General features: G+C 26.8%; 1 long non-coding RNA gene across 3 annotated transcripts; it reads left to right on the forward strand.

The window, feature by feature from the left end:
* The first annotated feature begins 375 nt into the window (after nt 1-375).
* On the forward strand, nt 376-17185 carry LOC127070571 (uncharacterized). Of its 3 annotated transcripts, none has more exons than XR_007784580.1 (8): nt 376-1412; nt 2441-2810; nt 5289-5342; nt 5939-6090; nt 8969-9198; nt 9610-9954; nt 10178-10354; nt 14960-17185. It is a non-coding gene; the product is annotated as an uncharacterized LOC127070571 (long non-coding RNA). The 3 variants fall into 3 exon arrangements; XR_007784578.1 differs by having other exon boundaries at nt 378-1412; nt 2441-2806; XR_007784579.1 differs by having other exon boundaries at nt 379-1412; nt 2441-2806; nt 9045-9198.
* The last annotated feature ends 842 nt before the right edge of the window (nt 17186-18027 follow it).

Genomic DNA, 18027 nt, shown 5'->3' on the forward strand with positions numbered 1-18027 from the left:
TTTTTCGCGAAAAATGTTGAAAACATCATTTATGCTAATGAGTCCAAATTTAATGGACCAATTTTAATGAAAGTCTTATTTTATGGATGAAGGTTTAAGCAACGATATTGTTTCTTCGAATTTTTAAAACCATTTTATTTCCATTCATAAATTATTCTCAAAGAAACATTATTTTTTATATGATTTTCTTTTTAAAAGAAAATGGAGCTTACAGTCTTAAAATATTCCAAAATTTATTATCGCGCGCGCGCGCGTGTGTGTGTATTTGCGTATATATAAGGTGTTTTCGAAAATGTGAGCATAACTTTGGGGATATTTTAGTGTACTGAGTATTCTCAAAGTTATGCCTATATTTTCGGAAATACCCTGTATATGTCAGTTTTAAATGCTGCCGAGTACTACTTCTATACATCGCATTTTTGGTGACGTAGCGGTCGATCAAAAGCGCTATTTCTTTTCATACTTTGTGCTCAATTCCGAAAGCCAAGAAGTATTGTAGGCTGTGCCACTCATTAGTCATTGTTAGTTGTGAGAAAGATGAGGACTATAGAAGAGATGATTTCGTGACATAATCCAGAACAAAGAACAACGAAGACGTCTTACTTTTTACTTCTCTTCCTAGTAGTAAAACAATTAAGTCTATTTGTTTATATTTACTTTAAGTAAATTCTAGTATAAGAACGAAGGTTAAATTTCTTTTTTTTTGTTTGGTTTACTAACTACAAATACTTTTTTCTAATATACTAATGTATAGCCAAACACGTGAGTTTCAGGATGAATTGTTTGCAAATTGAGACGTCATATTTGAAAAATATTGGTGAAAATAAAATAGGAAAATAAAATAGTCCGTTCAAGGAGATGTAAATAAAACAGTCGCGTGTTAAGCACGAGATAAATGTAATTATTCGCTGGCAAACAACGGTTAATGTAGATTCAGGAGCGGAATCATAGTTTATTTCGATTTTCATCTAACAAATATTACAATATTCGAAGGTTGTGAAAACGCTCTTGTCCTGATCACGTCGCCATCATGAGCATTTCTTACTTGATTCGTTTTTTAAAAGAAACTATACATTTATCCACCGAAGATTTATTGCGTCTATTTTGTTGGTTTTTATTTTTGACGTTTGTATCCTTTTGTTTTTTTAATGGTGTTTTATGTAATAATTAAAAATTTATTAATCGTGATTAATTAATTGTGATATTTTGTGTTATATTTAACTTTCGTATATAATGTATAGATATATGTTTATATATACATGCACATTGTACATCACAGTGGCATGGAATGTATATCTGTATATTTATTATATCCACACACACACACACAATCTTAACTTAATAAAGCTCTTTCATTTTACGTGTTATGATACATTAAATTCTACGACGAAGGGCAACACAAAATATTTACGGTAAAGATCGTTCTTTATTTTGTACCGCTTACAATGTGTAGCTGAAGCAAATTTAGTATATCTGTTAAAAAATATGAAGGTTATTTTCATGTAAGAATGAAGAACTTGTTAATGTTTTATTTGTTTGATATGTTCCAAGAAATTTAGATTAAATTAAATTAAATTAAATTAAATTAAATTAAATTAACTTTAGTTAAAATTAAGTTGTCCGAGATATTTTATTATAATTTATTAAATATTATAATATGTAATATATATATACACATATATATATATTTTTTAACCAAAGCTTCATATAGTCTATTAGTCATGAATTCCTTATTTCTTATTTATAAAGTCTTCATGATATAAATATTGTTTTATTTATAAATATTTATCTTTTCATTGCAAATATCTACATTTTATTATAATCAAATTGAGTATATAATAAAATGTAATATAGTTCATTTATATTCTAGTAAAATAAATAATATATATACATACGTATATATATTATAATAATAACAAATATAAATAATTATATTAATTTTCTTATATAAATATAGAAGTTACTATTTTTAAAAGTACTATTTATTATTAATATTACTTTAATCTTATTAATATTATTAAATATATATATATTATTAATAATACATAATAATTCTTTTAATTATGTTAATATTATTTTGTTCTTCATTATTCAAAGTAAATGTTAAGTCTAATTAGTTTTATCATCATTCACCAAATATGTGTAATTTTCTTATAAAATAACAAATTATAAATAATTATTTTTGAAACATAGGTCTGATAAATCACTATTTATCATACTTACAAAGATTCATTAACTTTGCAGATGAAATGAACGAGACATTTTATTTATTTCAAATTTGTATGGCAATTTTTTTTTAGATTTCTTTAATCTTAGCTTTTTTATGTATAAATAGTTAAATAATTTTTTGTAATAGTTTTCTTTTAATTGTTGATTTATTTGATAGTTCTTAATGCTTGCTTTATTGGAACAAATGGAAAGTAAAATAGGTTTTTTTTAGGTTACGTTCGATATCAGACAATTTTCTGTGGTCGAACAAGATGTTTCATGATCAACCTCGCTTACGAGTAGATAAGAGCCAGGATAATGATGAGTTCTAATCTGCATTCGTAATGATGAATATGAAAAGTGACGCAGTGTCTCAGTCAGTGGCATCAGTTATCTATTAATCCTTGGAACCATACGCTTACTCTTGCTTTTTGTCATGGAGAGGAAGAGAAAACAAGAGAAAGATAAAGAAAGGAATATCAACCAGTTGGACTTCTTTTTGTCACACTGCTAAGGACCGCTTCGATCACCACCACTATCCTATTATCTGTATCGTCATGCCTCTTTTGATGATCCAATTTTTGATTCCAAAAAATGTGTAGGTATTGTTCTATGATTCTTTTAACTTTTTATACTTCAACAATGATTATATTATATAGAATTTATAGTATATGGAAGCTTTATACTTAACAAAAATAACCTTCAGATATGAACAAACAATTAACTTTTTGATAAAATAATGAAATAAGATCTGAAAAATAGATCTATACGAAAGAGTATGTTTGACGAGGAACGTCTAAAAGGATTGCTCGAAAGTTTTAGAATGTAGAGTAAATACATGCTATGCGATTCGATGCGATATGTACTAATAACGAATAAGTGCAGTTTCGTTATGGTTTTCTGGGAATAGTAATGGCTGCCTTCCTTTCCTCCTTTTTCAATCTCTGTGGAATAATATAATTGATCTTAAGCAGAATTAGTTTCCATTTTAATTTATTATACTCTTCTATGGTTAATATCGCGGCTTCGTACACGAAGGAACCCAGATTCGATTCCCGGCGCTATCTTGAGATTTTTTTCAAGAGACAAGAGTCTATTACTAAGTCTGTAAGACTAAAAATACACATCTCGAATGTTGCATAGTTGGCAGCAGAACGCAGTAATGATTAATTGATAAAACATCATTACGTTGCAGAAAGTAAATCACTGCACTATTTTCTCAAAAAATCGGGTAATAGAAATAACATTTAGAAATGAAAAAATATGATGAGAAAGGAAGGCTTCCTGTAGTTGATTGAAAAAACCATTGTCATTACATTTCTATCACTGCATTTAATTCCGTAAATGAGATTTTACTCGTAACAGTATTCCATTGCATAAGATTAGGATTTTTGCAATATTATTATTGTCATTACCATTAAAATTTTGGTAAGTTCTTCTCTATTATGAGTTTTCATTTTATACTCGATTATATCGTTTAACTGGCTACTTAGATTATTTGTTTTTCTCAATCAATTGTACACAGACACACGCACGCGCGTACATATAACATATGTATGCACATAATACTTGATATATTTTATATAGATATTCTATATAGATATATATGTATAAATTCTATACACTTGTTTAGAATTTATATTTAAATAGTTCATATTTAAATAGTTCATTCTGTATACTCTAGCAAACTTTTGCTTCTTATTTAGTGAATGACATGGGAATGAACAGCGAAATAGATGTAATTGGGGATACATGTGTATATTAATTATGTATTTTAAGCTAAGGAATTCAGCAAGATCCAGTAGTGGTTTCGAAGCTTTGCACAGTTAACAAATTTACGGATGCGAAAGTTACGTTGGTTTTTCAATATGTACGTATATCGCCGTGAGCGATGATTTATGTTACTTTGATTTGATATTAAAAATCCATAATTGTGTTATTTTTTATGTTATTGATTATTTCTAATTTTCTGGTAGTTAATGAAAATTCAAAGTTGATCGCCATAGAGTACTTTTTGTATTTTTGTTTCATCTCTTAATCAAAGTACTAATCATCAAAACTATTTCTAGTTTTCAGATGATGATATAAGTACACCACTTCGAACTAGAAACGACTTAATTTGATGTAAACCTTGAAAGGTTTGGTTTATATAAATTTCAATCATATTGATTCAGTTCGAATAGTTTTATGTTCAGAGAGAAAGAGAGAGAGAGAGAGAGAGAGAGAATGAGAGAGAACGAGAGAGAGAGAGAGATGAACGATTGACGAGCGATTGATGAGCAATTGATGAGTGAATTACTTAGAAATTGTAATTCTATAAAGGGTCGTACTGTCACTTGAGAATATGAAGTGGATGAAGGAATCGGAGCAAAGCTGTATTATCTTCATTATCAACGGTATTTCCGCAGTAGCAGAACTATTTGTCAAATATTTAATTTGAAGACTGTTGATGCTAGGCAATGGAAATATCTCGTTTGTTAAGTAAGAAGGAAGAGGCAAAAGATGTTACAGAATCCAAAGCGAATACATTGTTTTGGAAAAATAGTCGATATTTTATTATTAACTAAAACTTTGTCCTATCAAAGTTTTATGTCAATTATCATAATCGATTTTGATTTCTTTTTGTTGCTATGGTAGAGAAGCTATAATAGCGTGTATGATACTTAAAAATTATAGAATTTTAGGAGCATGCTATTTTTTAGATAATTGGATATTAAACATTTAACAACCGTTTTGACTTGTGTTATCTGTAGACACACTAAAGAAAAATTTTGAAATGCAAAAAGGTTACATAGCTTAATTTGCTTTGAGTTAGGATGCTGATTGGAAGTACATAATTGTACATGTCTAAGTATAGCGTATTTATTTATTCTATTATAGGAGAAGATACTAAATCGAGTCGAAACACTTTCTTTTTTAATTTCCTTCTCTGTTTGTCCATATTATGATAATAAATTTCGAATAACTTCTCGAGAATAATTGTATTTATTAATTGTAACTTATTAATTCTAATTTATCGAGAATAATTGTATTCATTCCTAAACTTTTTAATTAAATCTAAAATCTTATTATATTTTTAGGTAGGGTTCCAGAGATCTTATTCAATTTTCATCACGAAAACTATGCTACTAATTGTAAGTTAAAAAGAAATTGACATTTAAATTATAGATAACCAAAATATGTTTTTTAATTAAGTTGGTGATTATAAAAGTAGTTTATGATTTGAGATATTAAGAAACATGTTTTGTCTTACATGTTTGTCACTTGAAATTGTAAAAAACATGATATATTAAAATTTTTTAAATTATATAAAAGAATTATTTTGCAGGAATAAGTATATTTACTTCTTCTGTTTATTATATTAGAAAAATGATTTTTAAATAATTCAGGCCCAAATATCACTATCTTGAAACGAAATGTATTTCTTAGAATTTAAATTACTTTCCATAATAACCAACTCAATTGTATATCTTCCTGTGTATTAATCGATTTTCGAATGCATAATCTTTAAAGGTTTTTGTTTGCCTGTTTGACGATATTGGGAATAAAAGGTGTGCGTAGCAAAAGTAGTTTTATTTACATATAATTATTTTTAATTTTATATAATTTTCTCTATAATTTTTTTCACTTGTTGAAATTATTTCGATAGATTACATTATTTATTTTCGCTTTTTCGGAGTAAATTTATACGTTTTGACAATTTTTACATTTGTATATTATATTTTTAAAGTTACGGATAATAGATCGCGAAATCACACATTTCGCGGTATGGCTATTGTACAAGCGCATGGGATTCATCTAGCTCCATGGTAGTGAAATCGCCATTTTGGATTCTGTGATTCGGTTACGATAAATCATCAGAAGGTCATCTATTAATTACAGGTAATTGTAATATTTTTTTTAACGAACATTCGTTTTTTTATGTACTTAGATAACATGATTTTCACATGTGAATATTTTCAAGTTGACGCATTTTTATGTTTAAGAAATAGCTGCAAAATTAAAAAGTGTTGCTTTATCTTTTTCGAATATCTTTTTCGAATTTTCTAACTTTATTTCTGTGATTTTAGTGCTTTTTTTATATTCAGATCAATAATTTATTGTTTATTAATCTAGATTAATCATATTTTGTCGTATTTCATTTTTGTATATGTATATTCTATAATATATATGCGTATGTTACGTATGCTACATATGTATAGTTACTTACATTAATATTCGGATACTGCAGTATTTCTACAGTTATTGTTGTGTACAATAGAGAATAATTGAAATATCACATTGCTTATTTTACAAAAATATGAACCATTTACTGTATATTGAAAATACATATACACTATCTTTCTAACAATTATATTTAATTATAAAATAAATTTTTAACAAAAAGTAGTCACATTTTCATATTACATTAATATTCAGATACTAGTGTAAATTGTGCAATCTAGCCATTCCAAGAAACTGTTCGAGCTGCGAAGTAGATTTGTTTTATATACAAACTGGTAGAATGTAATTTTATCTCAATATAAAGTTGTCTTTTGAAGTGTAAACATCTGAAGCTTAACATATCAAGAATACGAGTTTTGATAAAAAACAACTTTTATTATGGAGAAAAAGGCAAAATTTATCGTGAAATTATAGAATTATTACAAATGAAGAAGAATATAGTTGCTGATATTATTAAAAGATATAAAAAAGACAACTGCATCGAATTTAGAAGCAAAAAGGTTTATTTCGAATTTTGAATGAAAGAGAAGAAAGAAACATAGTATGAAAAATTAAAAAGAATCTATATATAGTGTTCCACAATTAGTTTTAGAAGTATAATGAAAGTGGAAAGATAATCAGTGCTGAAACAATGCATACAGTAATGAGAAATAATGGGTATAATGATCGAATAGTAAGAAAAAAACTGTATATCAATAAAATAAATAGGAAAAGAAGATTGGCTTATTCTAAAGATTTCGTTCAGAAATCGCAAAATTGATGAAAGGTGTTATTTTTGCTAATGAAAATAAATATTGTTTGTTTGGTTCAGAAAAAGTATAGTATGGCGAAGAGTAAGTGAAAGTTTTTGAAATTTCGCCTTAATTTGAAATCAACAAATTAAAAATCTACTTTCAAATACGGAGATGATGTGAATGTATGGAGATATATTTCGAGTGCTGGAGTTGTTAAACTAATGAATTATATTTGAATTTTTTTAAGAAAAATTTACAGAAGAGTGTAACTAAGAAAAGTATACAAAATTCTTCTAAATTTTACCATGACAACGAATTAAAGTATAAAGCTTGGATAGTGCAAGAATATTTATTATATAATTGTCCAAAAGTTTTACATCCACTTCCACAATCTTCAAACTTGAATCCAATTAAAAATTTATGAAACGAATTAGACAACAAAATTATAAAATCAACGATAAATTCAAAAATTGTGTTGAAAACGAGATTGAAAGAAGAATGCCCGGAACTCTATTTTTTCAAAATATCCAGGAAAAAAATTATTTTTGATATGCCTAAACGTTTGCATGAAGTTATTAAACAAAAAGAATTTGCGACAAAATATTAAAATTTTATTCTTTCGTATTTTTATATATAGAATATTTATTTTTTATAAAGTGTCCGAATATTAATATGACGTGAAAATGTGACTATTTTTTGTTTAAAATTTATTTTACAATTAAATATAATTGTTAGAAAAAAGTATATGTATTTTTAATCCATAATAAATATTTTTGTAAAGCTTATTTTGATATTACAATTATCCTTCCTTTTATACAAATGTTAGATTATATATCCTATTATATATAAATTATATATCCTATTATAACAAATGAGAAATAGTGCAATGTTAGAATATTAATGTAAGTAAATGTACGTGCTATACATGATACATACATGTTATACACGTGCAAATGCTACATATATACATATACATTCATACCATATATACTTATATAATCTTATTCTTTATTAATAGAACTTTTATTTCACACATCGTAATATATCATATTCTATGAATCAATCTAACTTTAAGAGATAATTTATATAGTTGAATTGTTTTCAACTTGTTTCATGGAGTCTATATTGACATCATAATCTAAACTTGCTTTATAGTTTATTTTAGTTTTTTCTCTGTTGTTAATTCGGTCTCTTCATTTTATTACAGATAAATTAAATATATAATAATATATTATAATATAATTTATGTATATCATAATAATAAAAATAATTTCATATACTATAAAATTTAAATAAAATGACTTAAATAAAATTAAATTAAATATAAGAGTACACTAAAATTTATTTCAATTAATAATAATACTGATAAATATTGACCTTAGAAAATAATCTTAAAAGATATAACCTTGAAGTTGAAATTTATTACAGTATCCAATTCAATTTATAATTTTTCATAATGCCATATTAATCACTTAGTCCATAATACATATTTCGTTGGTATTAATAATTTTCATAATACTAATAATATTATTTTATTGTAAACTATTCAAATGTGTAAAGGTATATCTACTTTATTTTCATAATTAATAAATATTACAATGTGTACTTTTCTTGTAAAATAACTAACTGTACTAATTATTAATACTTATTAATATTTTATCAATTAATGGTCAGTGTAGTCGACTTGTAAAGTTGATTTTATTATTGTTTTGTTTATTTTATTTTTGCTTTTCATTGACAATTGAATTTTTGCAGGAATTTTATTTTATTTCTTATGTATTTAAATCAGTTTTTGTTTGCAGGTATATATATCTTGTTTCAACAAATATAATTCATGATTACACGCAAAACAATCCTAGAATAAATTTTTGCTCATAGGGTTTTTAATTGTTTCTACATTTAAATGTGTAAGTTAATTAAATAAAATTATATTGAATACAAATGAGTGAAGTAGAGTTATACTTACGTTGGTGAAGTATTCTTTGTTATCCTTAGACTGGAGTTCATCCTACAAAGATCAACAAAGATTTTAGTAAGTAAACTTTTGTTAAATTGTTTCCTCTATAGTTTAGATCACGGATTTCTAAACATTTTTTATCATAAATGTCAAAAAATATTTCGAAGATCGGATGGATATTTGTATATTTTTTGAATAATAAATCCCTTTTTCTCCTTTTTATTTTTTGTGATATTAAATACAACAAATATTGTTTTGATACTTTAGACTTTATTCAATGTAACAAAACTTTATAAGAACAGTCTCTAATACGAATAATATAATGTTTGGACATTCTAACGATTCGGTCACCAGACTGTTACGCAAAATTTTTACATTTGTCGTTGAAACTCTAGTATTCTGCAAAACATACTTTAGAATTCGTTGATTTAAATAATTTTTTATTATAACAATAATATTAATACCTTTGCTTTTCTTCCTTTTCAGATCATTATTGCAGTTCTGCGCAATGCAATGAATAAATCAAGTGTTGTATTGCTTAAATAGAATAAAAAATCGCGAATTAGAGTCAGTATTTGTTTATTAACTTACGTTTATCCACGATTAAAGAAAACTTTTAGAAGACTTTTAGTTTTATGTTATTCTGCGATTGAAGAAGACTTTTAGAAACATGTGTATCTAAATCGACTGACGCGAGATTCAAAAAATTTTTCGAAATGCATTTTTATAACAAAAGATATTGGAAATCTAAACTATTTACATTAAGGGAAATGATATGAATGGTTTAAGCTATCAAGAATTAGTAAGAATTTGGTTTTAAAATACTAAAAGGTATTTATTTTTTGTTTTAAGTAGATCCTTAGATTAAACATTCCTAATATTCAGCAATATTCAATGTGAGTGAAGAAAGAAATAAATGTACGCAGGACGTAACAGTTCATTCATATAGTTTTACTTTTCTTTATTAATAGTGATATAAAATGTAGTTATATACGAAGATTCGTGAATTAAATTTAGTTCGGCTTGTAATTAATAAATAATTATTATGTACTAGAGTCAATACATCATTGAAGATGATCAACTCGTACGATAACTGTGATAAGATCGAGATGATGGTCTCTTACAATTATTTCAACCTATATTGGTGTCCACCTACATCGTTGTCGATCTATAATCAACGAGTTGACAGTATGACTGCGAACAAGTGTTTTGGAGCCACCGTATTTAAGTAGTAAGTTTACTGATACTTTTTTTCAATGAATTATTAACGAATATGACCATGATAAATTCCACTTTTGGATTTTTCTACTCATAAGTTGTAGATTTTTAATTAGATTTTTTTATAATTTGTTTTTTTATTTATGCTGATTTTTATTAGCTTAGGATAGGATGTTTTTGTTTTATCAGTTTGAATTTTTAAATTGATCCTTACTAAGTGTCAACATTTTAGATTTGACTTACTGTTAAGTCGGTACATTACCTGGTATTTATATGTTAAATGTTGTTTTTTTTATATGTTACCTGTGTTAAATATTTATATGTTACCTGTTTATTAAAATGTTGTACTTACACTACTTGATATGAAAAATCATTTTATTGCATAAAAATATACAAGTATATTTTAACATTTTTAACATTTTAACATTTTTTACTAATTATTTTAGCTGTTGTAAGATAGGTTACAAGACGTGCATCAACTCATGTCTCTTTTACTATACTTCATTTCTATTCCATTTTACTTCTAAGGCTTCCAAAACATTCATTAGCATCGACAGTCTTCATTTTCCGTTCATATTTTTTATATGATAAATATAATTTATCATATAAATTGCGCATGCGTCCAAAAGAGGTACGTTGTCGTTATATATTTAACTGTGCAGAATTAATTTCAACATTAACTTTAGTTATTTATTTATGTTATCAATGCGTGATATTTTTTAAAATTGTCTCCAACATAAAGAAATTGTTTTCTGGTGCATTATCCACAAAACTATATTGTTTTTTTTTTCTTCTAGATAACTTCCGATTAGAGCATATTATGCAGTCATCTTTTTCTTCTGAATTATGCTGCCGTTTTTTCTTATGAATGTAATTTCTTGTTTCTTATCTGAGGTCGATATATATTTAATAATTTCGTTTTCATGGAAATAGCCAACTAATAACAAACATTTTTCGAATAAATTTTAAATGAGATAATAATTGTTGTTTTTATGACGTTTACATTTCATTTTATATAAAATGTAAAAATATAATACGAGATTTCTATTTCCAAAAAAAGTTTTCGTTACTACTTTAACGATTTGTGTAAAAAATATATAAATTTATAATGATCCATATGGACAACACCACTCATGAACTTATAATTCAATACAGTTGTTTCATTTCCAACTGAACATTGTCCATGTAATTCTTGATACTATTTTTATTATTGCAGTATCACACATAAAATTAACAAAAAACATTAAATATACTAACATTTTGTTGATTTTTTCTTGATAGAATTATTTTTTTTTCTTGAACGGAAAGTAATATTTTTTGTATTAAGCTTAATAATTTCGTTTTAGTAAACATTTTCTATTACTTCTAATAGTTCTAATAGTTCTATTTTTCTAATAGTAAAATATCTTTCAATTCAATAATCTTTTTTAATTTTCAATTATTCAACTTTTTCAATTTTTCCATTTCTTTCTTAAAATAATACATAGGCTTCTGAACATTTCGAAAAATTTGGCACCTTATATTTGTTAACGGGGTATATGTACGTACGTAAATTTTCTTTATCGTTAGAATCAATTTTAATCAGATCTTCATTTAAATCAGCAATTTCTCTTTCTATTTAATTTTATTCTTCCTTTAAATATTGAATAAACAACCATTGTTTTTTTTTTGGTTTGAAATAAATCATTATCATTATCATTATAAAAATTAGAAATACTTTGCGAGTTTTCACAATCTTCATAAATTCCACTATTCTTATCAATTTCCATATTACTATAATTGTCTTATGTATTTTTGGAGAGGATACAAAATTATATCTATAAAATAATTATTGAAATATCGCTACGTAGGCTATCGTCATGCAAGAACTAGATTGAAGAAATAAATATTCGTACATTTGAAAGTCGCAATATTTCTTCTATTTCGTTTTATCACTTCCTATGTTACATATGTACTGATGTGGTAGAAGTTATTGTCATATTAGAAGTGACTTTATTATATAGAGTTTAATATAATAAAAACTGGGAGTTAAGGGTAACAGTGCAATTAATTAGCGTTTGTTCTTAAATTAGCTTCTTTTTTAAATATTCAGTCAATTATGTTGATAAAAAAAGTCACTGATTAACAGTCACTGATTTAAAAAAAAAAAGATTGAATAGAATAATTGCTAAAAAATAAAAAAACTTTCCAGAGCCATGGCCCGCTTAATCCTATATAATAAATTAGGTGTTTTAGCAATCAATATTCTAATTCTCGTTTCTTCCTCCATGCTTTTTGTGTCCTCATTTATGTGTATGTCCAGGTGTTACTCGCATGAGTGAAAAACGATTTGTATGGATTTAGTTTTGTTCTCCCTCAATAATGGCTAGATATTGTGTTAGATATGTGTGATGTACCTTGCAGCTGTGTATGCGTAGTAGATGGTAGATTGTACATCATTTCTCATTATCAAATTATCATCAAATTTGTGATCACTTATATGCATAGAAAATATTTAATTATTTTTAACAAATGCATAAAGAATAATAAATATAGCTAACACATATAATAATTATTATATAAATTTGCGATAAAATAAAACATTTTGTGAAATGTTTTGTCAAAAATAATTATTAATAATTAAATAAAAGATTAATGTATTATATATATTATATAGGGTGTATTAATAACTATTAGCATCTTAAATATCTCCGTTATTTATTATAATATGGAAAAATGTTATATACAAAACCTGACATGAAGGGAAGCATAAGATAGTCTAAATATTTTTTGGAGGCGTATGGAAGTTTTCAAGATCACTTTCATTTTTTTAAATGGATTCATATGCTTTTTTTATTACATAGCGTGATAGTGCGTTAGGAGTATAACAATTTATGACACATCATTCCTTTAAGATCAATAATTATAAGACAAATAATTTGTAAGTGAATTTTGTAATGAGCCTTATTAATAATAGTAATTCAAAAGCCATACGTATTCTTTGTCTTGTAATTATTAACCTTGGATAATCTTGAATGATGTGTCATAAGTTGCCAAAAAATGAAGGTGAAACTTCTATATGCCTGTACTCACGTAAAAAATATTTAGACTATTTTATGTCTCTCTTCATGCCATACAAGTGTCATATATAACATTTTTCTATATTATAACAAATAACAGACATATTTAAGCTCCTAATAGTTATGGGTCCATCCTGTATATTATTATTATTATAGTAATAGTAATAGTAATAATATAAAGTGGGTTGATTACTCTTAGAGAAGAAAAAATAGCGCTGAAAGAAAAACCTCCTAGATAATATGGAAACGAATTCGTGTTTTGATCTTTATAAAAATAATATATAATATATAAGTGTTTGTTTACTAATCGTTATTTCTGAACAAATAATCAACAAATGTATATTCTTTATATGCATTTGTTATCAAACAAAATTGTACCGCTGGGGTTTCCTATCTAATATAGACCACCCATATGTGAGCAATCTGGTAATATAAAGTTCCATTAAATTTTATTCTCCGAACAGAATTTTCCTATTCCTAACTTCTTTATGAATAAACTCATAGAGTTCTTTGAGTTCGCGATCGGCGCCTACAAAATTTATGCTATTTTCAAATATGTTTTGGACTTTCTCTTCACGCAACGAATCTTCAAACCGTAATCAGAAATGCTGCAATAATGAGCTCATTTGTCACTTCGAGATATATAACTTTTGTTGCAAAATAAACATATATATGTGTGTATATACATATGTATATATATATATACAAACATATATGAATAATGATCATATATGTATAACTGATGTTTTTCGTCCTCGTTTTTTATTAATTAGAATTACTACTGGTCTCGTAAAATTAACTTCTATTATGAAGAATGATCTGTTTAGTTGAACACTGGTCTTTGGTAGTGCACTATTTGTCCGTAATACTCGAATAGAGCTCATCTTCTGAATATCTTCAATGTAGTCGTTCCTTTCATCGGATGTTCTATTTGACTCGATGTTATAGTAATAATAACTTTACTTTTACTATTTAATAACACGCGTATAGATATCGGCGTTCCATTCACATTTATTAACGCTGTGGATACGAGAATAAGTTGATTTATTGATTAATCCATCGTTCTCACATTGTTGCTTGATGATTTGTTTGACTCACTCGGGACTGTACTTCGTGTTGTCGTATTTGATTTTGGCGTTTGTGCTACCGAATCGTTGTATCATGGCATGTGGCGATACAGAATGTTGTGTCGATTAAATCAAAAGCCATACAAGAATCCATTTTGCACGTCTTGACAAAGTGATCTTTCCACAAACAGTTGAGACATAGTCGAAGTCGTCGAACCTTACTGATACACCCCTTGACTGACATATCCAGAAAATTTATGCAGAAATAAATAAAGTACGGACTATTATAGAAATAGCATTTACTCTCCAAGTAATTTTTTTCTCCGATTGTTTCGTTGCGCATGACATTACAAGGCTGTTTGTTGGATTGCTTTTATTAAATGACTTGTGCGAAGCTAATTCATTCTGCGACTCTTCGTTGTATTCTTGTTCATGTTCTTCTTCAGTTTCATATTGGATTGCAAGCGCTCGAAAATATGATATTTTTTGCAGGAAATCGGTTAATTCATCAACACTGGGTATTTCATTCGCCTCTGCATGCTGTTCCATTTTTGTTGTGTGGTTGTATCGAGCTTTGTTTCGATCATGTGAAGCAATAATTCGTCCCAAGGCTCGGTTGAAAATTACATCTTCTTTAATACTTAAAGATATTTGAGTATTTATTTATACTCGCGGATTTTCATTTGACTCAGTATCTGGAATGAATAGTGAATCTGTTTTTTCTTGATTGATTTGGGATCGTCATAGCATCTTTTTAGTAAGTTCCATGCAATTTCGTAATTCATGTCGAAAATTGAATATAACTTAATTAACTTTGCTATGTTTTATCTGTTAACGAAGAATACTGTATTTCTGAATATTTGAGATGCATTAGCACCTTGAAGGCTTTGAAATATTTCTTCCAGTCCTCGATTTTTCGAAACTTGTCAATTTCTCGACTAGCGGTTTCATTTAAAGTTTTCGTTACGATTGTTTGATAGTAAGATCAACAAGGTTGTTCTAAAAACTCTACCGATAAATCATTGTTTACAGCGTTCATATTTTTGTTGGTAATTATGACAGAATATGCACGTTTTACAGTGGCCTTTTAAAATTCGTCTTTTTTTCTGGTATTTCACATGACCACGGTATTGCCGAAGAAATATTACAGATCTTCAAATATTACCATCATTTCTTAATTCTTTCATATATTTATATATATAACAATAACAATAATATAACTTTTCTTAATAACGCTTTTATAACAAAGACTGATCCTCAACTTCTATTGATTATTTTTTGCTCGCCAATCAACTTTTTGACCAATCAGCAATGTGCGATTTATGATTGTGCCTCTAACGGAACACGTTCGCAATAGTAATATTGCTCAAACTGCTATTTGGCTGATATCGGTTTTGTTGCTTGGTCAGTAATATCGGTATTATTAGACCGGCGGTGGCATGGTATAACATTAGTGGATTTTGCATATCCGCGTTGACTTGAATTTTGATGGAGTTCGAAGCCATTCAATATAAATTGAACGTTTTATGCGAAGCACGGAAGCCGACTCGTTTTATGCGAAGCACTGAAGCCGACTCGTTCTTCCACATTAAAATCGAAAAATGTTCATATCTTCTACAACGATTTTTATTCATCGTACTTTTTCGCCAATGAAAATAAAATAAAAAAAGTTGTTTCTCCACGGGTTGTAAGTGATGTTCATATGTTTTCACTGATGACATAGTCGGCTCGAGAATTTTACGTTATTCCCAAAAACACGTTCATCGAATTCTCGAATCGAAATTAATTAAAACGTAACCTAATTTTTATCTATTGCGATGTAAGATTAACTAGCTGAATGATAGATAGACGAAGTATAATAATGTAACAATATATTCTTATGATTCTTATGACATACTGATTATAATAGTGAGACGCACTATGTGATCTATTAGAGTTTTAAGTTGTGCTTTGATAAAGATTTTGCTTGGATCTTGAGAGTTATTTTATGATTAACTATCCAACAAGATGGTTGGAATAATTTGAAAAAAAGAGAAAGGAAGAGGGAAAGTATGTCATATCTATATTGATACCTATATATAAACAATAAAAGTTTTCATCATTTTATAATACAAAAGATTTGATATCAAATTATTTTATTTAGATGAGACATATTGCTTAAATGATAACCTACCTTTAAATAATAATTAATTTTCATTTACGGATAAATAATGAAATGGGTGAAGTAATAAGTGACAGTTTTAAACGATAAAGTGAAGCTTGTTATTAAATTTTATTATTTTTATCTGTATTACCTGTTGTAATTTCTATGTAAGAAAATAATGTATGCAATAAAAAGACATCTGTTCCTATTTAGTCCTATAAACCAATCGTCGGCGACTTGGTCGAGGAAAGACTAAAAACTTAACAACCAAAAAATTCGACAACCGAATTCGGTGACTCGAAGTATCGTCAGTATCTTAGGAACAAAAGGATAGCGTCAAAAGAAATATATAATATTTGCATATAATATATATTGCATATATAATATAGCCAAGAATAACTGTTATAACATTTTTTGTTTCTCATAACTGTTCAGAACTTTATGAAATTATGCTTTATTAATTAGTTTTTTATAAACAATGAGTGTACATTTCCTCGGAAATTTCCAAAATAGATATAGTGTAATCAAAAAATGAATTACTTGTACAATTTGCAAAATTAACAAGAAAAAATAAAAAATTCATAGAAATATACAAGCTAAAGAATTCAGTCAGCTTATTTCTGCCTTTCTTTCATGAAAAATCTTAGCTATCAAATGCTTTTTTTCCATTTATTTTAAGTAGTGTATTCTCATGCCATATAGAAAATTAAGAATTTAGATCGCAAATTACTTAGTAATGCAGACATCATTCCAATTTTTGATGACTTATTTCTAGTATCATTAAGTCCTTTATATATAGTCTCCAACTTCTCAATTTAAGTTGCAATAAGTTCATCAGTAATTATTTTAAAATCATAAAACCGTTGCGAATATTTCTGTTTTGCTTTTTTAGAAGTATTTCCATATAACGCGTAGATTTGGTCTCATGTATCTTTTGATGTTAATGAATTGACATATAATGATTGTTCTACAGAACTCAATATTATTATCGTTACTTTCAACTGATTCTTTTTTAATCTCTCCATTCCTTTGATTTTGTATTCTTGGAAAGTTCAATATCTATGCCCTTAATGAGATTTATTAAATTCTGTGCATTAAGTAAGAAAGATACGTTAAATTTCTATATATTAAAGTTTTAACTATTGAGTTTTCACTTATCTTTACTTCTTCACTTTTAGATAAAGAAAGAAAGAAATGATATTACCGCATTTGAAGATATTAATAGCATCATGATCATATGTAGTTACCTAAGGAATATTCAAAATTCCGACTTATTAAAAGAGTTTTGAATTCATAAGTTGTTGAATTTATAGACGTTGAACTCCTAATTTGTTGTAAGAAATTTTAATAATAATAAAGATACACACACACGCACACACATTCATATATACTGGATATTTTTTAACAAGTAGGAAGT

This window comes from Vespula vulgaris, chromosome 18, assembly GCF_905475345.1.
Source record: "Vespula vulgaris chromosome 18, iyVesVulg1.1, whole genome shotgun sequence".
NCBI classification, from domain to species: domain Eukaryota; kingdom Metazoa; phylum Arthropoda; class Insecta; order Hymenoptera; family Vespidae; genus Vespula; species Vespula vulgaris.